The sequence below is a fragment of the Lycium barbarum genome, chromosome 8, assembly GCF_019175385.1.
Source record: "Lycium barbarum isolate Lr01 chromosome 8, ASM1917538v2, whole genome shotgun sequence".
Taxonomy (NCBI): Eukaryota; Viridiplantae; Streptophyta; class Magnoliopsida; order Solanales; family Solanaceae; genus Lycium; species Lycium barbarum.
In genome coordinates, this window is record NC_083344.1 from 102,040,217 (window position 1) to 102,066,612 (window position 26,396).

The window sequence follows — 26,396 nt, forward strand, 5'->3', positions numbered from 1 at the left end:
CTCTCACTAATGGATTGATACACACGTGGCAATGAATTCAATTTTATTGACTTAATGAGATACTTTGGAAATTACATGAACATTGTTTGATTTTTTAATATTGAGTGCACTTTTTTTTTGGACATTATTAATTTGCACTATATATATATACTATGTTCAAAACACGATTAATATAACATTGTAGTTTGTACTCCGTATCTAAAACTTTAGTATATTAGTGTTTACTACGAATACAAAGTCTGCACTTTTATTTTTACATTATTTTTTTTTAATATGGGGTTCACTTTTTCTTTTTTTTATATTGCTTGATTTTGTTAATATGGGGTCCACTTTTTTTTACAATGAGTTTGGAAATGGTGGGTTCCACTTTTTTTTGGACATTATTAATTTGCAGTATTTTTTTAATATTAGTTGTTGTTTAATATATATGGGGTATATATATATATATATATATATATATATATATATATATATATATATATATTTAATATGAGGTGCACTTTTTTTTTGACATTGTTTGTTATTTTAATGTGGGATTCACTTTTTTTTTTTTTTTTTTTATATATATTGCTTGATTTTGTCAATATGGGATACTATGTTCAAAACACGATTAATATAACATTGTAGTTTGTGCTCCGTATTTAAAACTTTATTATATTAGTGTTTGCTACGAATACGCACGTGGCAATGAATCCATCATTATTGATTTAATGAGATACTTTGGAAATTACATGAATATTGTTTGATTTTTTAATATGGGGTGCACTTTTTTTTTTTGACATTATTAATTTGCACTATTTTTTTAATATTGGTTGTTGTTTAATATATATGGGGCCCACAATTTTTTTTAATTAAATTGGAACAGATATATATATATATATATATATATATATATATATATATATATATATATATATATATATTAGAATTATGGGGCCCGCAATTTTTTTTTATATTAGTTGTTTAATAGATATGGGGTCCATAATTTATTTTTCGGAAAAGGGCCAAAATTACCCCTGAACTTTGAAAAATAGTTCATCCATACCCTTCGTTATACTTTAGGGCCAATTATACCCTTACAGTTATACTATGGGGTAAATTATACCCTTCTGTCTAACTGTTGCCACGTGGCATCATCCTAGCCCTTCAAAATTATTTTACCTTCAAATAATTTTTTACTCACTAAAATAACTCAATCCGACCCGATTTTTTTTTTCAGCAAAAATAATACGGATAATTTTTCCAGAATAAAATATAAAAATTATCCGTATTATTTTTGCTGGGAAAACAAAATTAGGGTCGGATTGAGTTATTTTAGTGAGTAAAAAATTATTTGAGGGTAAAATAATTTTGAAGGGCTGGGATGATGCCACGTGGCAACAGTTAGACAGAAGGGTATAATTGACCCCATAGTATAACTGTAAGGGTATAATTGACCCTAAAGTATAACGAAGAGTATGGATGAACTATTTTTCAAAGTTCAGGGGTAATTTTGGCTCTTTTCCGTTTATTTTTTATTAAATTGGAACGGACGATGAGAAGGTGAGCCCAACCGACTCTTCTGTGTTCTTTTATTAATGACATCAATTACTGGTAAAGCTTTCATAAGGGTCAACTCCAAGCAATAGTACATTTCAATAATCATATCGAAAAGTGGACGGATTTTTTCGCACAACATAAGAGCTATTAAAACATCCAGTTAGATTGTGTTAACCCAACATCTCTTTAATGTACAGAGAAGCCAAAATTTCTTAAAATACCATTGTAAAGGAATCCACCAGGAATACATTTCCACTGAAATTTTTTAAAATTGTTTTGTATCCTTGGAAGAAGCGAAAAATATAGTGGTGACATTGCTTTTAATTATTTGTACAGCAATTTATAAATTATTTTCATACATAATTATTTGACATTTATAATCACTAATTATAGTCTTTTACTTTTTATGATGTAGTTTGCAGGTTAGTAACGGTAATACCACTTTTAAGAACAAAAGTCTTGGTCATGACAAAGGAACCAAAACGTATGAACGAAACATACACTAAGATTATCATCTATAAGAAAGTATTAGATGAGATGCACTACATTATATGTACCTCATAAATATAAAATAAAATAAAAAAAGTAAAATATTCCCATTTATCTAATTAAACTATTTTTCGACTTCGTAAATTTAGATGATATATCCAATCATTCTTGATATCGACAAACAAGTTACCACAAACATTGATCATTCACAGAATTTTGTACTTTTTTTTTAATGTACAAACATTTACTGAAAGCTTTGTTTTTATATTATTACTCTCTCTGTCCCAATTTATGTGATATAGTTTCACTAGGCATAGAGTTTAAGAAAAAATGAAGATTTCTGAAACTTGTGCTCTAAAACAGGCCAGATATGTTTGTGTGGCTCTAAAATATTTCATCAAGCATAAAAGGGGAAATTTTAAATTAAATTATTTCTAAATATAGAAATATATCATTCATTTTGGGACAGACTAAAAGGAAAACTGTATCATTTTGATCGTGACAGAGAGAGTAATATTATTTTCTATAATTATACGTTATATGACTCGACATACACATGTAACGCACGTGCGGAGAAACTAGTTATTCTAAAAAGTGAGAAGTCTCAAATTCAAATATATTGAAAGACTAATATAATCCTATAAAGTTGAGAGATTATAATATCCATAAGTAAATAAATAGATTCACCCTTCTTAAATTACTACGTAAACCAAATTTATGTTAGCCAACCTCTTGGTTGCTGTAACAAGACCGTAGAATTCAGATGGTTGTTATGAGTAATTAACGTAGATTAATCCATTTGATAAATGCTTGAATAAAAAGAGCAAGGAATGTCAACCAAAAAACAACTATAAAAAAAAAAAAGCAAGAAAAGGTTTATTTTCCTCAAATCTCTTCCTCTCCATCTTCATGCGCTCGACATCGCGCATGCATTTTTCTCTCTCTAGATTTTCATTTTTTTATTTTATTTTAACAAACCGGCTGGTTTCTGGTTCTCTAGATTTTCATTAGTTTATTCTTTTCGTTTTCTTCTTTGTTTTTGCAGAAGAAAATGGGAAAAGGGGAAGTATGTGTACATGTTGGAGATCGAAATGGAAATAACCGTGAGAATCAACTCTCAATACATTTCTTGCAAGAGTGTAAGACGTTCAACGTACATTATTTTTGACACAAAATATTTGTGTATCACGATGGCATTTTAAATGTGTTTTATTACACCGAACAAAGGGAATCCTGGCCACCCCTAGATAAGCTTTCTACTTTTCCTGAGGCGATTTTCTTACCTTACGAAAATGAATTTCATTTTATTTTCCCTGGAACTTTAGTATATATTGTTTTAGTTTTATTATTCAAATATTTGCCTTGTACTTTGTCAAGTTGATTCTACTTAATGTACAGAAAGTTGATATGTCTTTAATTTTCTTTGTAGTTTGAAGGTATTCGTTATTTTTGTAAGTTCAATTTCGTAATTGGCAATTATCAATACTTTCCATCGCAATAAAGTTAAAAAAAAATTAGTAAAAAGGAAGAAAAAGTGAGGTTTGCTAGCGCCATTAAGATATCAGAAGATAAATAATTTTCTAGATGATAATTGACTTAATTAAAATATAAACATGAAAGATAAATTAAAGAGTGGTATTCGGACTTCAACATAGTTAAATCTAAAAAAGACAGATTAGAAATTATAACCTAACAATTGGTGTAATTTAAACTTTTCTTTAAGTTCATTTTACCGTCACGTTTCTTTAAAAATGACAAGTTCGGGAAAAAGTTCAAAAATGTCAATAAAAACTTTTCCTACAAGGTTTATTTCATTACATCCAGTCATGTGTTACCAAGAAAGTTAAGAAGTTTACAAATCATATTGTTTACTAGTTTCACTTGGCCCTGCTAAGCCCGAGCCCAACACTAACAGTAAAATTAAATTTATAATTACTATTTTTTTCCGCTCTTTGTGACATTAAGTTATTGAAGGAGTAGTTTAACATTTTCAGAGAACTCCTAAAAACTAACTTGTAATATAAAAGTATTTGAAAGTTAAAGACGAATTTCTTTTTATTTTCAAATAAATTCATGATATAAGAGCTCTTCTCTTTTTTATTTCACTGAATGCTTTTGAGAATATAGTGCTCAATAATCTAAATTGAACTTTATCATATGTTGGATTAATTTCATTTATTTATTTTCTAAATTAAATCTAGGTTCACTAACCAACTATTACAAAAAGATATTTGAGTGTTCAAGAAATGCTGGCACAATTGTCAACCTCAAATGAATAAAGAAATTATGATGAACTTGGTCTTGGTCACTACCCAGTGTAATCCCACAATAGTGGGGTCTGGGGAGGGTAAGATGTACGCAGCCTTACCCCTACCTGGGTAGGGAGGCTGTTTCCGATTGACCCTCGGCAACCCTCCTCCTTTATCCGGGCTTGGGACCGGCAATGTGAGCGAGCTCACACAGGCGGAGTTAAAGAAATTATGATGAACTAATTAATGGAAAATGAAATTATACGCTACAAAGCAACAATCTGTTGACGAAGCTAACCATTTATTTGCAATTTTTTTTATTTTGTTTTATCGCACTGGATATTTCAATATTTATTGATGAAATTCAACATCAAATAGGCCGGTACATTTTTTCTGTAAAACATTCCAAGAAGAAAAAACAAATACGATGGTCATTGCTCAAATTAATACGCAACACAAAACTATATTCATTGATTTATTAGCTATTCTAAAGGCACTACTTTCAATAGCAAGAACTTTTTCTTTTAAAGGGGAACCACCTAGTTCCAAAATCAGAACTTGGGTGGTATTTTATTAATATTAAAAAAAAATACATGAAGGGGAGGACATAAACTTTGCCCCTGTGCAATATGAAACTGGACAATCCCAGTTTTGATGCATGATGGCCAAGGCCTTATTTACAAATCCTAAGATGAACTAAATGATGCATGAACTAAGGGGAGGAAGGAATCTTCCTATACAGAAGGATGGGGTATCTATGTGATGCATGCTTCCTATGTACAGACATCCTCAAACACCTATTTGTAGTTGGTGTTTAATGACTTCTGTATTACATGCTTTTCTAATGCACCTATCAGTCTAATAGAAATCAAGGAGGATCAAATTGATACTGGTTATTGTTCTTAATTCTGCTTCTGATAGTTGGGAGTCCCCATCTATCCACATTTAGTATACCTTTCACAGATCTGGGCAATTCATTGAATTCCCTATAAGATGATGTATCGCTATGAGAGTAGTTGATCTGTGCCAGCTTGTCAGCTACCTGATTAGCATCCCTCAGGCAGTGTTTGATTTGGAACAGGTTCTGGTTCAGCATGTTTTGCTTCCAAGTCACTATCTGAGATATATTCCATGGTGGTTTCATTTTACCTTGAATGGCTTGGACTAACAGCAGTGAATCAACTTCTAATATGATGTTCTCACTTCTCATGTTGAAACACCATTCTACACAATGTTGTAATGCCTTTGCCTCAGTCCAATTACTGGTCCCTTCACCCAAGTTAATGCTATAAGCATGAATTACTTTGCCCTTATGATTTCTGATGACACCACCTCCCCTACAATCATCCCCTCTGCAACTTCCATCACAATTGAGCTTGATGATTCCAGTTGGAGGAGGGTACCATTTGACAGTCTTGATAGTCAATTTAGAGTAGTTGTTATTCAGTTTGTTGCAGAACACATACCGATCTGTTTCTGGGTTCAGCAGAGGAAATTGGATGTTGGTGATTTGAAAAATATGTGATGTGATGTTTTTAATTGACATAGCATTGTTGAACTTGATGAAGTTGAACCTGATATTGTATCTAACTTTCCAGATATCCCAACAAATTACTTGAGGAAGAATTCCTTTGACAAGCATTGAGACAGGATTTTTGGTCTTTAATCTCCAACAGTGAACCATCATTTGTCTGAGGGGAATGTTTTGAACTTTGATACCCATAGGATGACATATTTTAGCCCATAGCTCCTGAGCTAGGTCATTTTGGCCAAATAAATGCTCAATTGTTCCTATCTTATGGACAGTGCAGCATCAGCAAATGGATGGACCATGAATTTGGAATCTTCCAATATTGTTATCTGCAGATAATCTGTTTTTGATGACTCTCCAGAGATGGAAATTGAATTTCAGAGAGCAATTCTTGTGCCATGTTCTCCTATCATGCCAGTTCCTATCTGCTTTTTTCCTCAACAGTTTTCAAGCTGATGAAACTGTAAATTTGCCTTCAGGGTTAAGGGTCCAAACTGACTTATCAGCCTTATTAGTGTTGAAGTGAATTGTGATGTGATGAACAACTCTTATTGCCAAAGGGAACCTATATCCTGCTCTATTCCAATTCCAAATATACCTCATTTAAGTTACATTTGATTGGAACATAGTCTTGGGGAAGCAATTTGTACAGTGCACCCTCACCATTCCAGTTGTCATACCAGAAAGAAAAATTGCCTTGTCCTACTTGCTATATAATGTTGTCCTCTGTGGGTTGCCTGATGCTGCAAATTGCCCTCCATATTTGTGATTGAGCACCAACAACTGTTCTGATAACAGGATTAGTTCTTGAGCAGTATTTGGATAATATATACTCCTTCCTTAGTTACTTTTTTGTTCTCAAATTCCACCATTGTTTTGCCATAAATGCTTTACTCACATCTCTTAGGCATCTGAAAACCAACACCCCCTTCTTCATAAGGCAGACACATCTTTATCCACTTGTACCAATGGTATTTTCTTTTGGATTCATTTCCACTCCATAGGAATCTAGCAATAGCTCCTTCCAGTTTCTCAAAAGTCCCTTTTGGTGGTTTCATTGCTGCTAGCAGATGCACTGGCATGGCTAGCAGTATATGCTTTATTAAAATAATCATGCCACCCATAGAGAGAAACTTGGCATGCCATGTATGGATCCTTTTTGTGATTGAATGAACCATTTCTGAAAAGTAAACAATCTTCATTCTACTAACAAACAGGGGGCAACCCAGGTATTTGATGGGCCACTATTTCCTCTGCATTCCTGTCAAGTGAGCTACTCTATATTTTAGCTCTATGTTAGCTTTTGGTGCAACAGCAACACAACTTTTATGTTTGTTAATCAGCTAACCTGAAACATCTTCATAAACAGTTAGTAACTTCAAGACTTTTCTTATGTCAGATGGTTTACCTGAGGTGAACAATATTACATCATCTGCAAAAGCAAGATGTGTGATATTGGGACCCTTTAGTGGTCTATGATAACCTGAATAATGCTCATCATTGGCCAAATTGTTAAGAAGCCTAGACAGTAAATCAGCACATATAATAAAAAGAGAGGGGACAAGGGGTCACCTTGTCTAAGTCCCCTGCTTGATTTAAAAAATCCATTTCTGGTCCCATTAAGAACAATTGAGTACCAGTTATTAGAGACGTGTCTGAAAATAATGTCAATCCAGATTTCATTAAAACCAAACTTTCTCATGACTCTGCATAGATAGGGCCATGACACCCTATCATATGCTTTGATCATGTCAAGTTTGAGAACAACATTATAATCTTTGTGGCTTAGAAATATCCTGCACTAGTTCTTGGGCTAATAAGATATTATCAGTTATGGATCTGCCGTGAATGAAACCACTCTGATTAGAAGAGATTATGACAGGTAAAACTTTGCTGACTCTATTATTAAGAATCTTAGCAATTATCTTACTAAATATGTTACACAAACTAATGGGTCTAATACCAGAAAAAGTTTGGGGTTGGGGGCATTTAGGGAGCATAACTAAACAAGTATGAGAGACATACCTTGGTATTTGAGCTCCTTCAAAGAATTCAGATATAGTTTTATGCAGATCAGTGATAACGATATCTATACGAACTTGATAGAATTTTGCGCCAAATCCATCAGGACCTGGTGCACTGTCTGGGTCCATGTCCTTTACTGCATTTCTTACCTCTTGTATGGTTGGTTTAGCAATAAGGTTGGCATTCATGACCTCTGTTACAAATATGGGAATCTGGTCTAGAATTCTAGAGCTACCTTCACATTCCTAATAACTAAATAACTCTTCAAGATGCTTTATAGCTGCTTCTGCAACTTAATTGTGCCCTGACAGTCTATGCCCCTCCTTATCCAATATATTATGAATATTCAGCCTTCTTCTTCTTCTATCTTGATCACCTTGTGGAAATAAGAAGTGTTTTTGTCTCCATCTTGTAGCCCTTTAGCTTTGGCTCTTTGCCTATATATAGCTTCCTGGTTTTTTTAGCAGTTTTGTAAATCTGCTTTGGCCTTGTCAAGGGCACTTCTATTCTCTTCATTGGTATCATCTACTAATGTTTTCTCAAGGTTGTTGATATGCTTTTCAGCCTCTTTAGCAACTTTGAACAGATCACCAAAAGCAAGTCTAGACCAATCACTAAGTTTTGAAGATAAAGCTTTCATCTTACAATGTAATTGCCACATAACAGTTCCATTAGTAGGCATGGACCAAACATCTATTACTGTCTTTATGAAATCTCTGTGTCCACACCTCACATTCAAAAATCTAAAATACTTCTTTGCAATTATTTTTTCTTTTTATACACAGACAAGTATGGGTGCATGGTCAGAACCTGTTCTAAAAAGGTGAGTAACCTTTGTGTCATTGAAACTGTCTAACCATCCTTCATTATACAGTAGTCTGTCCAGCCTCTTCCATATGGATTTGGGGTGCCCCAGTTGTTGCACCAGGTGAATTGGGCACCTGAAAATCCTGCATCAATTAAACTACAGTCAGTTACACATTCAAGGAAATCTAAACTCTTGTGTGTATTGTATGGTGCACCGCCATCTTTCTCCTCAGGACAGGTGATTACATTAAAATCCCCTATCACCTCCCATGGGCCCTTTAGTTTGTCAGCCAAACTTTGGAGCTCTTCCCAAAGGGGTTTTCTAAGAGGTATGGTACACTCAGCATATACACAAGTAACGTGAAAACTAATACTACCCTGAGGACAGAAAATTTGACAAGTAATATGTTGATAAGCATTGTCTATGATATCTACATTAATACTGGAATCCCAGAAGAGCCAGATTTTGTTGCTAAGATTGTGATAACAGTGTTGAAATCCTAATTTCATCATTTACTTAATGATATGCTTCTCTTTTCTTTTAGGTTCTTGAATGCATGCAAATTAGAGTTGGTACTGTAGTCTAAGTCTTCCCAGCCTTTCCCAAGCACCCATGGTTTTAATGCTCCTAGCATTCCATGAAAGAAAATTGATCATTGAGAAATTTTGGAAGGTGTGATCCTGGTTCCTTTGTGTCGACAAGGATTATCACTTTGGAGGATGCTAGTTCCTCTAGGTAATTAATTGTTAGAGCTTATAATCTCTATATTGTTCAAAGAATATCATTGTCAAAAAATAATTTTCTTCTGACATTGGGATTACCCTTTTGATCAGAGGCACTCTCATTGTCACTCTGAGTGGAACTGTCATGCTGATCAGAATGATCCTCTATGTTTTCCCTATTGAATTCGGCAACTGTTAGTTCCTTGTTGTGGACTGAATTATGAGTGTTTTTCTCCATGGGAACAACAGATAATTCTGCACTTGCATCCAAAGGAAAAGAGTTAGCCAAAACATCAAAAGAGTTAGAAATTGTCAGTTCTTTCTCCTTAGACTTTCTCCCTGGGATCCTTGGTGTTCCGGGAGGTTTCTCAGTGTTCTTCATCACCAGGATATCCTGCTTCAATTTCATTATCAAGGATAAACTGAACTTTTTTCTGCTTTTTCTTCCTCTTCTTAGGATAAGGTGGTCTCATCCTAGCAGGTGGAGAATGAGGGTGCTTGTATAGTCTAGACTTTGTTTGCCATGATCCTCCTTTTCCTTTTTTTCCATTTCTTGGCTTTGTTTTCTAAGCTCCTCACTATCCTCAGCAGTGAATCCTACTTGATTAGAGGTGTTTTTAATAGGATCTTCATTAATGATGTCCATGTGTTCCTTTGAAATTTTGTCTTATATGCTATGAAATTCTCTTCTTCTTTGTCCAGGATAATGTCCATTTGATCAGAATCTGGTGAACCATTTACTTTTGCTGTTTTTCCATTGTTAGACTGATTCTTGTGCAATTCTTGACCCTTGGTACTATTTTCCCCTTTTTGAATTCTTTCCTTGGTATTTTTTTCGGAGCTTGTGAAGTACTTTCTTTGCCATTCTCCGTTTGGATTCTTCTGCAATTCCAATTGCCATGGCCTTGTATCATGCATCTGAAACAGTAATCTAGTACACCTTACAATTTCCTTCCAAGGAATCAACTCAATAATGCACCAACATCACACCAAGTCAAAAAGTCTACTTAAGCACAAACACATGACTTTGATTGGTACCAACAATTAATCCAAGACATATGAATCACCAACAACTTCTCAAAAAAATCATTTCATTTCAAGTGATCAAATACCAAGTTTATCAAAGTAGCAATCAAGTGATGACACTTAAGCTTTAAAATTTGCCTCCTTACCACAAAACAACTTTCTCTTGTTCATTCCTCTTAATTGGAAAATGGAATAAATTCACAACTCAAATTCTCATGTACCCTCACACTCAAAGAGAGAATCCCACACTTAGAAAATGCAATTCAAAACACAAATGGGCTATTAAATGGAAAGAATTAACTCTCTCTCTCTCTCTCTCTCTCACTCACACACACACACACGCAAAGATGTTCAAATGCACACAAGTAGTACCATAGGCTTTCCCTTCATGTATTTCTCCACTAATTTAGACGCACTTGGTTCAAAATTAATTAGGACTTAAAGGGTTATAATGTAGGCTTTTGGTTAAGGTAGGGGCATAATTTGGAAATAGTGACTCAAAACCTCCCTAAGCACTACAGTTCGCAACAATCAAAACACACTTCCTTTCAAACTTTTCCACCCTTTTCTTCATTTTTCATTTCACCAACTAGTTTTCTCTTTATTCACAACTCTTTATTATTCCTTCCTTTTTCTTTTTCTTTTTCCTTTTTCAAAGTAATAAGAAAGTTTCCAATTTCTTTTTTTCCTTTTCTCTTCTACTACTTTTTTTTCCCACCTTTTCACCTTTAAAGCAACTCTCACATCACAACATTTCTAACCATCACCCCCAAACTTAGGTTTTAGCCTATGTTTGCACTTTTAAAATACTTAGGGAGGTAGAATGCCAAAAGATAGGTCAATAAAGAACAAAAGGTTAAAGCCTGTAACATGGTTGCGAAAGAAAAGGTTAAAGGCTTAAAAGGGGTTGACTAGGGAATACATGCAAGGGTAGGAAATAAGGCACAAATACGGTTCAAGGAAGGCCTATCATCATTTTTCAAACCAAGTATAGTCTAGGATTTCGCCTTGAAACTCATTCCGGGCAAGTTCTAGACACAAATAATGCAAAAGAACCCACAATAATCTCACTTCACATGGCACATGAAAACCCAAGTAGAATATGTATTCAAAACCCAATTGAATCAAATGAACTCAAAAAGTCACTCGTAGCCTAAAGAGACTAATTAGTGAACATAAGAGCCAAAACTTGAGTCTAAAGGTCACAACAAGAATCATCACTTCAATAATTTTTCTTTTTCAAAAGTCAAAAATTCATATGCTAGGGTTTAAATGTGTTGGTACCAAGCAAGCCAAAAATGGGTCGAGGGGCAAAAATCACATCCCACACCACTTTTACTCCTATCAAAAACTAAAGAAGGTAGTCGCTAAAAATAAAAAAATCATACTAATATTAAAAAAATACCAAAATAAAGTCAATCTACCAAATTATCATCCATCATGACATATCACACCCGTCACAAAAGTACCAAATTATCATCCATCATGACATATCACACCCATCACAAAAATAATAAAGTGTCACCCCCAACTTAAAAATGTTGCATTGCCCTCAATGCAACTAAAAATAAGAGCAAAGTAAGAGGAATCTCCGGAAGAACGTGTGTTCGGAGCTGGGCAGCTATGCGGCATCAAAAATCTCTTCCTCCCTGACTTGATTCGCTTCTCCTTGACCACTCAGAAAATCATCCTAACACTTTAGTCACTAACACTCAAAATAAAGGATCAATGTTCATCAGCCCAACCAACTAGGTAGAACAATGTTGCCTGATCAATACGTGATCAAGTCAATATATTCACATTTAGCACCACGTTACAAGCCAAGGAAGTTCATAGAAGAATTATCAAAGGACATCATGTCATCATGCCAACAAAATGGTTCAAGAATGCATAGTAACTCATTGTCTAGTACAAGAAATAGCATTCAGGAGATCTAGCACCTAAAATTTAATGGCAAAACGGTATACTCACAATGTAGTGCATAGTAACTCCATAATAAACCAATTGGCAATTTAGTTCAGTAAACTCAAGACTTCAAAGAATACTTTCTTAACTTTCAGAAAACATCAATCTCTTTTTCAAGGCAATTGGCACATTCAACAATTTATCCTTTTAAAACAAAAACAGCCCATATCAGTATGCACAAAACTTTAAGACAATTCAGATGTATCTAAATAATTATCTAAATCTCAAGAACTACATTCAGAAAAGAAGCATGACATTCGACACGTGCCAAGCAGTAGAACGTCAACACAACAATCATGGAGAGTTTCAAACTCGAACGATCTGACCAAGTTATCCACAACCTACTTTACTACCCAAAACTTACTCAGAATCGACTCCTAATAGCGTTCGGTTACTCAGACTTCACCAGCGAATTTATTTTTCTCTCAGACAATTTATCGAGCAGGTTGCGTGCGTTCTACTGTAAGCTTGGTTTCAACAACAATGGTGATTGTTCAACCCTCCCAAAAATTTGGGAATTATAGTTCTCAGGTCAAGATAACACTCAACACCAGTTCCCGCTCACAACTACTCAAATAAAATTCGCCAATAAGGCCAAAGCAACTCCAATTTCGCACAAAATATTTATCCATGGGAGATAGAGGAATGGGTCTATAGCACAGAGAAGAGGAAGATGATTTAGATATGGAGAGGATAGAAACCTTACCTGATTGCCTAAGAATGATGGGAGACAAAAGAAACAAGATTTTTATTTTATTTTTTTGGTTGCTAGCAGTTTGCTCTGCGTTTTTGTGTCCTTAATTGTGTGTGCATTTGTGTCCTTAATTGTGGGTGAGTGTTGTTTTATGTGCTTGTGTATTAAGAAGAGAAGGGACAAACAAAACAAAAAGGGCAGGGCTCGTGTGTTATGTGCAGATGAGAAAATAAAGGATGGGGGAGTGTATAGTTTTGAAGCTCAATTGGAGTCACTGGAAAGAAGTGCAGGCTGCACTCCTAAAGCAGTCTTTTGCAAAAACATTTTTCCTTTTACGTGCAACTACTTCAACACCCAAAGTTAAATTCAAATTAATTCCAAAAATCATGAAACTTGGTAGATTGATCAAAAACAACAAAACGTACTTATCAAATAGTTAAAAATACTAAATTGAATTGAAATATAAGAACTTATCAAAAAATAAATTTTTTGTTCTTTTTTAAGAAAGTAAAAAAAAAAAAAAAAAAAGACTTAAAAATTTGAAAACAATGGGTTGCCTCCTACCAAGCGTCACATTTAACGTCGTAGCACGACGTGAGTTAACTTTACCACTTTTGCCTCCACTTAGAGGATATGAATTGGGCACCTAACTTGGACTCAAGTTTGTGATCATGAGCGGTGGGAGTGGTAAGTAAATGAACAAGTCAAATGTCAATTTCTTCATTTTGCACTTCTTGGCTTTCATGTGAGGAATGTCATTTTGCGTTCTTGAGTTTTCAAATTGCAAGATGTATGGCCCTCGTCTTTCTTCTTCGCCATCCCACAAGGAATCGTATGGCTCAACTTTCATATCACCATACTACTCCAATGTTGAAAAAGGCTTAGAGTGAGACTTCAACCATCAGATTTGTAAATTTGCTCGAATTTTGACATCCTCTTTTTCCACCGAACTAGAGTCAATAGCATCCATATTTTTCATGTAACTAGATGAATCTAGTTCATTTCTTCTTTGGCATCTCCAATAAGCATGGATTCGGTTAGAGGGTGTTCAATTCTTGATTCCTCATTTTCATGATTGGCCTCTAACATAGGCATTATCTTCTCATATTGAGCATTTGAGATTTCATCGTGATATTGTTCAAATGCCCATGAAGGATTTGTGTTCATTCATCAAGTCATTTTGGAGACTAGTTTCCAAGTACTCCTCCAAGGTTTTTTGCTTTTAATTTCCTCCTTCAAGTAGGCATTCCATCATGAGCTTAAACTCTCCATTTTGATCAATCTCAACTTCTTCCACTTCCATATCCCTATCAATATCACAACACAAATTAGAGTCGTCATAGTGGGGGTTTAGAGAAGGGAATGACACATAAGCACAATTACCCAAATGACCATTTTGATCTCCACATTTATCACATATGCTCCACTCAAGGGTTCGAGATTGTGCGCACAATCCTCCCCCGGGAGACTTTAAACAAGTTTGCCACGAATGGGGTCCTCCATAATAAGGACATGGGTCATCAAAGTATAAACAACTACCATCCGAGCCATTTTCATGGAATGATGCCATTTAAACCCACAAAAGTAAAATAAAATAAAAAGAAAATAATTACACAAATATTCACAAGTTTGGACCAAAGCAAGTTAGCTTATTTCACAAACTAGCCTAAATAAGCCAAATTGTTCCTCGACAACAGCGCCAAAATTGATAATGTCCAATCCACTCTATTATATAGAATGCACACGGTCATACGCAATATAATTTACCCAACTATGAGTCGAGATTGATCCCACAGAGAACAATATGTAGGCGGTTAGGCAAAGTAGGAATTATTACTTTCTACGCTAAGCCAAACACTTGATAATATTTTGATTTTTGAAAAGATTATAACTAATACGGAAATATAAACTAACCTAGAAAGATAGTAAAATGATCAATAGCCACAAGCATGGATACAAGGGAAATTACCCTCAAGTAACGATCCAATGTATTTCACGATTTTACAACTAAGAGCGAGTTTTGTTAATTGATAATGATTTCTAAAATCTCATTGAAAGTCTTCCGACTAAATCAATGAATTTCGCTCTAAGCTCTTCCAAGCTTTAGAGTGTGTAGTTAAGCACAATCAATTTAACCTCAAGTTAACTTTTCTATTCCCAGCTCAAGTTATTAGATGGGGTTTAAAGCCCCAAATCCTTGTTAATTAATCTTTCCCAACCTCAATTTTCCTATTCCGAGCTCAAATCGAAGTAAATGGGCAAGTCTTAGGGTTAGTTAATCCCTTAAGAAGCATTAAAGAACAAGATTAATTAAAAAAACAAAGACCCACTTCATTAGCAATAAAAAACGTTCAATACATAAGCATAACAAGAGACTTAATCCAACTTTACAAATGAATATTTCCATAAACAAGATTAAAGTGATGGAATAAAATTTTATACACTTAAATATACAATACAAAATAAGGAATTGAAAAAATGAGTAAAAGAGTAAGAAATTTCTCATCAAAGTCTTCAAATCTTCAATCCCCAACTGTGGGTGTTAGAGCCCTATCTCTCTAAGACTTGCAAAATGGCCAAAGATGAGAATAAGTTCTCTCAAGTCATGCTCTTATAGCTTTCTAATTTTCTCACATCAAAATATGACCAAAACAATCCCTAATTTGCAAATTTACGAATCTGGTCTTTTTTGCAATTGTTACCCTTTTTTCTCATTTCTTCAATTTGGTCTCTTTTTGACTTGTTTATCACTTGATTTCTTCCCGATCACTTCTCAACCATATAAACCTATAAAACACCAAGAAAACATTATAAGTGCACTATTTTATCGATCAAACATAACAAAAATCTAAGTATAAAGAATAGATAAGTAGGTAAAATACCAACTTATCAATTATTTCTTCTGTTTTCCCTATGGATTGGTTTACAACACTAATTTTGATCTCTGTCATTCTTGGCTTGGCTAGATCGATCTCCACCTTACCTTGGCTACGCTTGGTCTTGTTTTTGAATTAGTGGCTCTATCAAGGGCAAGTGGGTATCCAATTGGTGTGACTATCCTACAAATTGCCTCCCAATGGAAGTAATGCCACTTAAGTCCTGAGAAGATCACCCACACCGGAGCTAAAGTTGTTTCTTCTGTGGGCTTGAAGTCTTTTGCCCATCGTTGGAGTCTCATAACTGCCTCCATATTGAATGGTATGTATCGCCGGTAGTAGAGGTTTTTGTAGTCGTCTTCATCGGTGAAATCCAAGAATACATGTCTTGAATCGAAGAGTCCAATCATCAATTCCCCTTTAAGTGGGAATTTTCTCTTGATTTCTTTTCGATGGTATCAATTTGGGATTTGTTTCTTGAGAATTTGTCGACTAAGGTGAGACGACAATTGTGGGCTAGCAGAGCATCTTCTTCAGTTGTGAATGAAACCTTTTCTAAAGCGTTTTCAATTTCGAATGGGCGATATGGTAGTTTAATGGTTTTGTGATTTTGCTCTGTAGATTTAGGGATGTGCATGGCCTGTATATATTTCTTTCGATTGTGAGTTTTTCTGTGGTGATTTTGTTTGATTGACAGTTAATTCTTGGGTATGGTAGTAGCTTTGGTGTTTTGTCTAGGAGGTTGCTCGGTGGTATTGGCCGGAGCCATCGATGGTGAGATTGGGCGAGATGCCCAACTGTAAGCGATGGTGATCCGATTAGAATCTTGGAGCGTTAAGTTTTAGACATCTTTGGTCCTAATACAAATCTTGTGAACAAAATTCCAAATAGTATTATCAACCTAAACAAGGTCACAAATCATGATTTAGTGTATGAATGCTCAAAATGAGGAATAGGGTTGTTACATTCTCCCCTAGAGTTGTAAACACTCATTCCACTCAATAGCAAGAACTCACCAACAAATTATTCATAATAATGTTAAATTCTAAAATCTCTAGAGGAGTGCCACAAACAATATTGTAAGTGGAATTTATATATAGTTTTTGAGGTTAAGATAGAAGAAAAAGAACTATAAATAGACTTGTAAATATCTATGTTAGTCATATCCATCTCAGAAGATGGAATCATCAAAAAATGAATATGCACAATGTCTAACGAGTCTTAGTAGATTTATTATGGCATAGAGCAAAATGTTCTTGATGTCATTTATTTTTGTTAAGGAGGAAAAGTGTTCCTCCCGTCTCATTTATGTGAAGGTATTACTATATTTTTCTATTTTTTTAAAATATTTTGAATTACTACTTATGTGGACTTATAGTACTTTGAATGATTAAAACAAATATATTTAAAAGCTACGCAAAAACTATATGAATTATTAGTTATTTTATTTCTTGAATAGTTGCACTCCTATATGAATCATTATATTTTTTAAGATTATTTTTTGTTGACAGAAGCTTATAAATAAAATAAATGCAATCAACATATATTTATTTACAACGTAGAAAATTAGTGTGGTGGGGGTGGGGTGGGGGTGGGGGGGGGGGAGTTGAATTAGGGTCATACAAGATATCTGAAAAGTATTTTTTTGCTTATTTACCTAATTATCTTATTGCAATTAAAGTAATATTAAATTAAATTAGGGGCAACATAAAAGAGGAACGAGACAAAATCATAAAAATGAACACATGTCACCTCTAAAAGAAACTCTAAGAAATAACAAAAATGACCATGTGAGGACTACAAAATCCTCATTCTTGCTTATATATAGTAGTAATTTACAAACAATTAAAACGCCATATATGTATTCTTGCAATATAAAATCAAATTAAATGAAATATTTAATATATTAATTAAATATCTCCATTAAGAGCATCGTTTAAAGAAAATATTAAATGAGATACAAACTACCAATAAAATTTTTGTACCTCATTAAATAATAATACTCTCTTCAATCCATCTTAAGTGTTTTTTTGGTACACCACTAACAAATCAATTTATTATCAATTATAAGGATTATTTGACCAATTTACTTTTTATCACTCTTCAAGCGTGGAAGCACTTTCTAGAGAGTTGTGTTCCTTCAGTTTATTTTTTACTTGTCCAATTTATATTTTACACTTCTATTTAGAAAATATCACTAACTGCTTATTTTTACTAAGTTACCCTTATTAACTATGTTTTAAATTAATAATTTTCACTATTAATACTCCAATAAGTTTAGAAAATGATAACTTAATGACAAGGGTAAAATTGAAAAGCCAACCAAAACTACAAAATGCGTGAAGTATGCCCGAAGATGAGGTCGAGATCAGACCAATTAGAAAAGATCACATCAAAACAAAAAAAGAAAAGAAAAGTGTATGTTTAATAGGTGCAGATCGGCCAACTTTAGGTGTTTAATAGTCGTAGCCCGAGAATGTAGGGTGAAGTGCATAGAAAGCCAACTTCAAGATCAATTTTAGTCGTGCGAATTTGAAGTTCAAACATACATGTTTGAAGCTTGGCTCTTGACAAAGCTTAACCGGAGACAATTTCGAAGCAAGAAACTTAAGACATTTTTTGTATGAAGTAATTAATAAGGGATGCACGTGCATCACACATTTTCATAAACTATTTATTTTTTCATTCTATTATTGTAATAGATTTTAGTATTATTTAAAATTTTGATGTTTTTTAGATGTTTGTCCAGAACTAAGATGCTTGTTACGAATAGTCATCTTCTTCCTCTATAAATCAAATTATGTTATCCATGCAAGAGGCTAATAATCCTGCATGATGATTTGGCTTTGACGAATTTTGAAGAAAATTGTCTATGTCTCCTAAAGAATATACGAATATTTTTTAATATACGAATATTTTTTTTTAAGTACAATAATACTATTCACGCTTCACAGCTCTCTTTCAATTCGTTTTTATCTCTCTTTTTTTAACGAAAAAGTCAATTTAAAGAGTTTTTTTTCGTGGATAAAACTTAACGAGGCGAGATTTTTATGTCAAATGCCTTTATATCTGTCTGTTCCCAGCTCCCATAGCAGAAATTGGAGGGTTTGCAAATATATGGGACTATCTACTCTTTGAAAATTTTGTTCTTATTATCTGTATTTTCTGGTTCTGAATTTCATAATTGCAGGGTAGTGTCATACAAAGAGGTATGATAAGTAGTACTTAATACTCTATATTTTTTTATGTGTCTTTGTTTGATCACGCATGAAATTTAAAAATGTAAATGATACTTTTTAATATTTGGTCTTATATTCTATATCATATAACAAATAACCTTTGAATCTGATAGTTTGAAAGCATGTCAAGTGATTCCTATAAGACCGTGTCACTAAGGGTAAAGTGAAAATAATAAATTAAAAATTTACTAAATATTAAAAGATAATATCTTTTTCTAGAACAAATTAAAGAAGAATATAAACCCCAAATTGAGATCGAGGGAATATAGCATCAAAATAATTTCTTCTTTGGGAAAATAACCCTCTATGACTAGTTAGAAAAAATAATTACCCGAACTAGTCCATGTTTGTAAAATTATCCGAAATGGCCCAATTTGTACCCCTCACTTCAAAAGCCTGTTGTATATTTGTACCCTCACTGCAATTGAAAAAATGTTGTATACAATTGATTTTTTTTTTTTTGGATATAAACACCTCTTATACATTATTATACACTCTATACATTATTATACACTTTTATACAAGGTTGATAAATTTTCTACTTCATATGTATAAAGTTATATAGTGTTGTATATTGTGAAAAAGTGGCTATGTGCGGCGTAATTTAAAAATATGGCTATGCAAATGTAATTTTATATGCTAGATTGTACATTATTGAAATTTTCCTTTTTTCTTTTAATAGCTATATATTTACAATTGTATGTTTTGAATAGGCCAAAGTCATAGATGGACTCCTGAACTTGTCCTGATTTTTCATTTAGACCTTTTAACTGAAACGTTGACCATCTGGACCCTTGAACATAAGATAAACTGTGCCATTTGAACACCTCGTGCCAGCTGGCAAAACGCGTGCAATACACTGCTTTAAACAGAGCGTGAGAGAACAATTTATTTTTAATTTTTAATCATTAAAAATTAATTTTAACAAAAACTCTATTTTAAAATCTATTTAAATAATTAAAAAAAATTGAAAAACCCAACTCATCCTCTCCGATAGCCCACTTCACCTCCGCCATTGCCGTCGTTGCCTCCTCCGCAGCCGCTCCACTTCAAAATCTATTTAAACAAATATCCGATGAAAAACGACACCATTGTTTTAATTATTTAAATAGATTTTGAAGCGGTGGAGGCGGCGGTGGGGGTGGCGGAGGTAGTAGTGGTGGTGGCGGCGGGGGTGGCGAGGCAGCAGTGGCGGCGGCGAAGTTAATTTAAATAATTTATTTAAATAGATTTTAAAATTAATTTTTCTTAAATTTTTTTTTTTGACATGGCTTATTTTTATTGGTCTATTTTTCCATGTCACAGCAAGTGTACTTCACGCGTGTGCCCAGCTGGCACGAGGTGTTCAAATGACACAGTTTATCTTATGTTCGAGGGTCCAGATAGTCAACGTTTCAGTTAAGGGGTCTAAATGAAAAATCAGGACAAGTTCAGGGGTACATCTATGACTTTGGCCTTTTGAATATTCAGCATCTCTCAACCAATATGTTATAGTAGTAACTACTAACTTGCATGCTAAAAGTTCATACTTTTTTCAGATCCTTGTGTGATTTACATTACTTTTTGAGAAATAACATCTATTTTTAAACAAATATTATTCTTGATTTTCAAAGTATTATTCCCTTAATTATATTTTGTATGGCATTATTGAGGGTATGTAGATTTTTTTTTTTAAAAAAAAAGATATTTAAAATTTATGGTCTTAAACATGTTACAAATATTTCTATGGCCATAAATTAAAGCTTGTCAACTATGGATAAGACCTTGAAAATTTCTTTTTTCAAAGTGTCAGAATCATAACGTCCTGGAACTTTTACGTTTTAAACATTCTTAAAATGTGTTCTCCTATGTATGGTTCTCAATGATAGTGTAAGTACTACTAATCGGGGTGTTCACGGTTTGGTTAAAAACCGATCCAAACAGAAAATCGAAACCAAACCGATATTTACTTGGGTTGAGTTTGGTTTGGTTTTAAAGTTTTAAAAATCGATAATATTTGGGTTGATTTTGGTTTTACTAAAAGCAAACCGACGAAAAAAATTGAACTGAACCGAACCGACAAATTTTACACATAATTTTTATAATTATATATATATATATACACACAATATATTAATTTTTATAAATACTTTTAAATAATTTATATACTTTTTAAAGAAAATTTTATTTATCTCTAATAGGCTAATGAACTTTATACCTTAACCCCATTTTTATCATGAATTCAAACTCATTTATTCAAAGAGAACTATGAGATTTACCTAGAGTTATTTTGTATTTCTTATAAATTTTATTCACTTAATTAAAATCGTAAATCCCAAGACACATTTTCTCCATAATGCAAGAAAACTATAGCTATCACAATAAAAGGGTAATAACGAATTATAAGTTGGAAAATGATAGAAACTTCTCTCCTCATTGAAGGAACAAAACATGAAAGAGAGAAATACCGTTAGTATACATGGTTTAATTCGTTGTTAACGTTACGATATATGAAATAACAATCAGTTGCAAGTAACGAATAGGAATTGAAACAGCCTGTGAATTGTTATCTCCCACTGTGAATTGCCCGGTGCAAAGCTCCTGTTGACCGGACTGAACAAGTATATAGCTTATAACTTTGAATAATGAATGTTACAGAGTTTGTGTGCCAAAAAGTAGAATTCTGCCCACTAATGAGGCTTTACCCCTATTTATATTACAAAGGCAAAACCCTAATGCTCCCCTAAATAAGGTAAAAATTTATTTACTGCAGCTGGCGGCGCCAACGGTTCAAGCATACCGGACAGTGGGATTCGCGGCCAGAAATTCGGCCCATCGCGGATTTCTCGTGTTGACCCTAACTGGCATCTCCTCGGCTGTAGCATAACAGACGGTGAATTTGGTGGCGAGAAATCCGACTTGTCACGAATTTCTCGTGTTGAGGCTAATTGGCGTCATCTCAGCTCCCCGGACTGACCTAATCTCGGGCCTTCAACCAAATCTTCATATCTTCATAACGTCATCCCAATCTTCATCCAGATTTTCAAATCTTCAAAAATTTACCAAAAATGGCAATAAATTTCAGATCATCGTCCAGGAACACTTCACCGACCATTTCTCCTCCTCCAATGACTGACACCGTCACCAGCCCCGGGCCTAGCAACCAATCAGAATATTACGAACCTCGGGCTCATGACATTATGCCTTCGAACTTTCATTTTGACACTGAGTTTGTGGTCGAAACGCCCCCAAAGAAGTCAACGAATAAGTCCGACAGGTGCTTCGATGCCCGATGTTATCATTCTTCGATCAAGGAAAAGGACCTCGCTTGAGTTTGCAAGGACTGTGGCTGGGAAACCTGGCCTTCTGAGATCATTGTTATGGGAGAATGTGAGAATATCACCGATTTCAAGGAAGGGTACTCGAAGGTGTATACCTATGCCTTCACATTCAACCTCGACCATCCGATTGACGAGGTTATTCTTGACATGTGCAAGGTGTACAATTTGTGTCTTACATAAATTGGTCCGTCCGTCTGGCGGACTGTAACCTGCCTCCACTAGTTGGCGGACAACATCAAAGCGCCCTTCACCCTGCACCATTTAATAAGGTTTTATAGCCCGCGAATCTTTCGCGGTGGGGTTATAAAGCTCAATAAGAGGAGGAAATACCCCATTATCGCCAGCGTTGACGAGAACAGAGACCGAGAATGGTCGGAGCGCTTTGTTGCTGTCAAAATCGAGGAGATTATCCCGGAGGGGTATATGCCATTCCCCGAGTGATGGAACGATAAACGTAAATTTCGTAGAACCTTTTTACCTTCTTCGCATGCTTTCAATTTCATATCTAACTCTCCTTTATTTCAGCCGTTGGATGGATTCCGGACGAGATAGAAAATCTTCTCAGCTGGATCAAGAGCATCATAAGTCAACATCCCCATCAGTTGCGTGCCTAGAAAGAGCTATCCGACAAGAGATGGATGGCGAAGAATCATGGTTTGTGCCGTTTCCCAGCCTCGATTTGTGTTTTTTCTTTGTTATCTTCATCTTCTAACTCGACATTACCCTTTTCAGGTTTACCAAAGGATTCATCAATCCCGAGTCCGAAACCAACAACTGTTCCTGCCGTGCTAGCTTTGCTATTTGATCCGTCGGACTCAACGTGGGTTATTGTCGAAGCCGTAAAGAAGAAAAGGAGTGTTTCTAAGTCCACCAGGCCCCCAAAGTCGTCTTCGGTGGGCCATAAAAGAAAGAAAAGTTCAAAGGCTAAAGGCGGTCCCTCACAAGTCTGGGGTTTCAAAGAATTCTTAGATGACGATATCGTGCTTGCTGAAGTCAGGACCGGTGCCGTCACTACTACTGCTGCCGAGGTGGAACCCTCTCCCGGAAATGTTTTGGAGAAAAGAGTCATGGCCGGTTCAACCGAACTTTCTGTTGCTGACACCGCCGAGGGCCTTTCAGTCCCCATCACCGAAGCTTCCTAATATCCTGCTCTGTTAAGGGTCATCATGCCCAAGACGGATATTGTTATCGTTGGGGATGATTCATCTTTGGAAGAGGAGCCCCTTGCCAAAAGGGCCAAGCAAACCGAACCATCCCTCTCACCTACCCGTTCCTTTGAGCAGTCAGATTTTGAAGAGATGTTCCCCGAAAAAAAGGCTGCAACTACATTCGGTGTGATGGCGAAGGACTCAGTATTTGGCCACCTTACCATTCCTCAATGGCCGAGGAGGCCTTCTCGGTCCCTCTAGAGAAACCATGACGGTTCAGATCGAAGAGTCTTTCCTGCTCCCAGCGCCGACCCGACCAAGACGTGGTCGGCTACCATCACCGTCCCTGAGGATACTAGCTTTTTATCCCGGCCTGTCGGGGTGGCCATCTATCTCCAACCTTTTATGTCAGAGTCAGAAAAGGATAAAATAGCAAGAGTGTCCTGGAAATGCCTCTTTAATGAGAGGATGCATGCTGCTAATCATGTAAGCGTTCCATCTTTTCAAGAGTTTTGTTTGCTTCGGGTATTTTTTTTGTTTGGTCTGCTAACTTTAACTTTTATCCTTTTGCAGTCCATCGTACTTCCGAATAAGGGCTTCATCCTATCCATGAGAGATGTGGACGATATACGGGGTCAGTTAGATGCCCAAGGCTGGGAAATCGAGAAGTTCAAACTTCTCTTGCAATAGAAAGAGGAACAGTTGCAGTAGAACGGGGATCATTTAGTCCTCAGCGTTGAGCTTGAAGAGGCCAAAAAAGAAAGCCTTCGAGCAAAGAAATACCTCGAGCTTCTTAACGAGAAGAATCAAGTCCTTCAGGCGGACCATGCTCAGCTTTTCCAAGAAGCTACTGCCTCGGCCAAGCAGATTGAGGAGCAAGAAGCCATGGCAAGAAATTGAGTCACTCAAGACCGAGGCCACCAACACTGGGGAAAGACTTGCCTAAGCTGAAGCTGAAAGGGCTTCTGAGCAAGAAATTCTAAGGGTGGCTCAAGAGAAAGCAAAAAGTCGGGTTGTTACACCTCATAGTTTACTATGTTGAGATTCGTTGGATGTTAGTTGTCCTAATCGTGGACACCGGAGTTATCTTCAAGGATATATGAGAGTATACGTTCCTATCTTATGGTTATGAGGGTTTAAGTTCATGTTTAGTAAGTTATGGAAGGATTGGAGAACAAGCGAATTAAAGAAATTAAGTTTGTCAGAACTTTGGAAAAACTTGGCAGAATTTTGGACAGGATTTTTGGTCCAACTTGAGAGAGGAATATCTCCTAGAATATGAGGAGTTGTGGTGTGCATTATCTATCCAAATTGAAGTTCATTAAGTCTAGTTTTCAATGCAACAAACCGTTCATCGATACGATATTGGAGTAAGAAGTTGTGGGTGTTTTAACAAAGACTGCTTGGGCAGTGCAATTTGACGGACCGCAAAATGTTTTGTGCCTCGTCAAATGGCACACCCTCACCGCAAAACGGTCATAGAGATCCAATTCTTGGTGGATAATTTGACGCCCCATTTGATGCCCGTAAAATTGTTTGACGCCCCATTTAACGCCCGTAAAACTATTTGATGGCCCGTCAAACTGGGCGTCAAAAATAAGGCGGTGGAGATTTTCCTTTTGTTATAAATTGAAAACCCATGACTTGGGGCTCATTATTTCACCAAATCATATCCCTAGGGCCTCTCCAAGCTCTCTCAACCATCCCTAATCATCCATAAACATCCCGAGCTATTCCAAGAGAAGATCAAACCTTGAAAACCCTAAGCTAGTTCATAGAGGAGATGTGTTCTTTCTTCCAGTTGGATTGGTGGTGAATTAAATCTTGGAGCAAGTTGTGTGTAGCTAAATATCTTCAAGAAAAAGGTATGTTCTTCATCTTATACTTATGTTGGGTTAATTTGGAGGTTAGTAAGTCTTAGAAGTGAAGAGAATCATGGTAGAGAAGTTATAAGGTATTAAGTTGAAGTATTGGTTATGGGTTGAATTTGAAAGGGGGTTTTGGATTGATTTGAGTCCAATTTGAATGTAAATCTCTTGGCTATGTTATTGTTGATGTTGTTATTGTTGTTTGGGAGTTTTTTTGAAATTGGAGGAAGTAGATAATATAGGGGAAATGTTGCCCAAATTTCATTAGCTCACTTAATAGTTTAGTTTGATCTTATAAGCGTTTCAACGACTTAAACTTAGTGTGAATCATCTTGAATATAGATTTGCAAACTCAGAAGGATAGGCGTGGAGTAGTAAGGAGACGACGAGTTATGTAAGGCTATCCCTTTCTTTCTCTTGGCATGATCTTTGTGAACCTAACGTATACATAACGTTAATCCATAATGGTTCCACTCTTAGAGTTAGGGACAGCTTACTTGATTCATGTTCCACAATGTATCTTCAGAAAGTTTTCCTTCAGATTCAGTATAAGCTTTTGAGTTACTTGTATATATATATATATACCTATACATGTACAAACCCAAGACCCCTCAGGCGCTATATGCGTGTATATTTTGTATTATATACGTATATATGTATGGGGTATGGGGAGGTGACGGCGTTATATGCGCGCTACCACTTGATCAGCTGGTCATATAGTGATGATGATATGAATATAATGATGATGATGTCGGCCGATACGACACGATGGGATGCCCACAGTGTCTTGAAAGACGTTATATACGCATATACATATGTATATATATGACCTCATGCATGCATGCATAGTATTATGCATATCATCAACCCTCAGAGGTAGTTCAGATGCACCGTAAT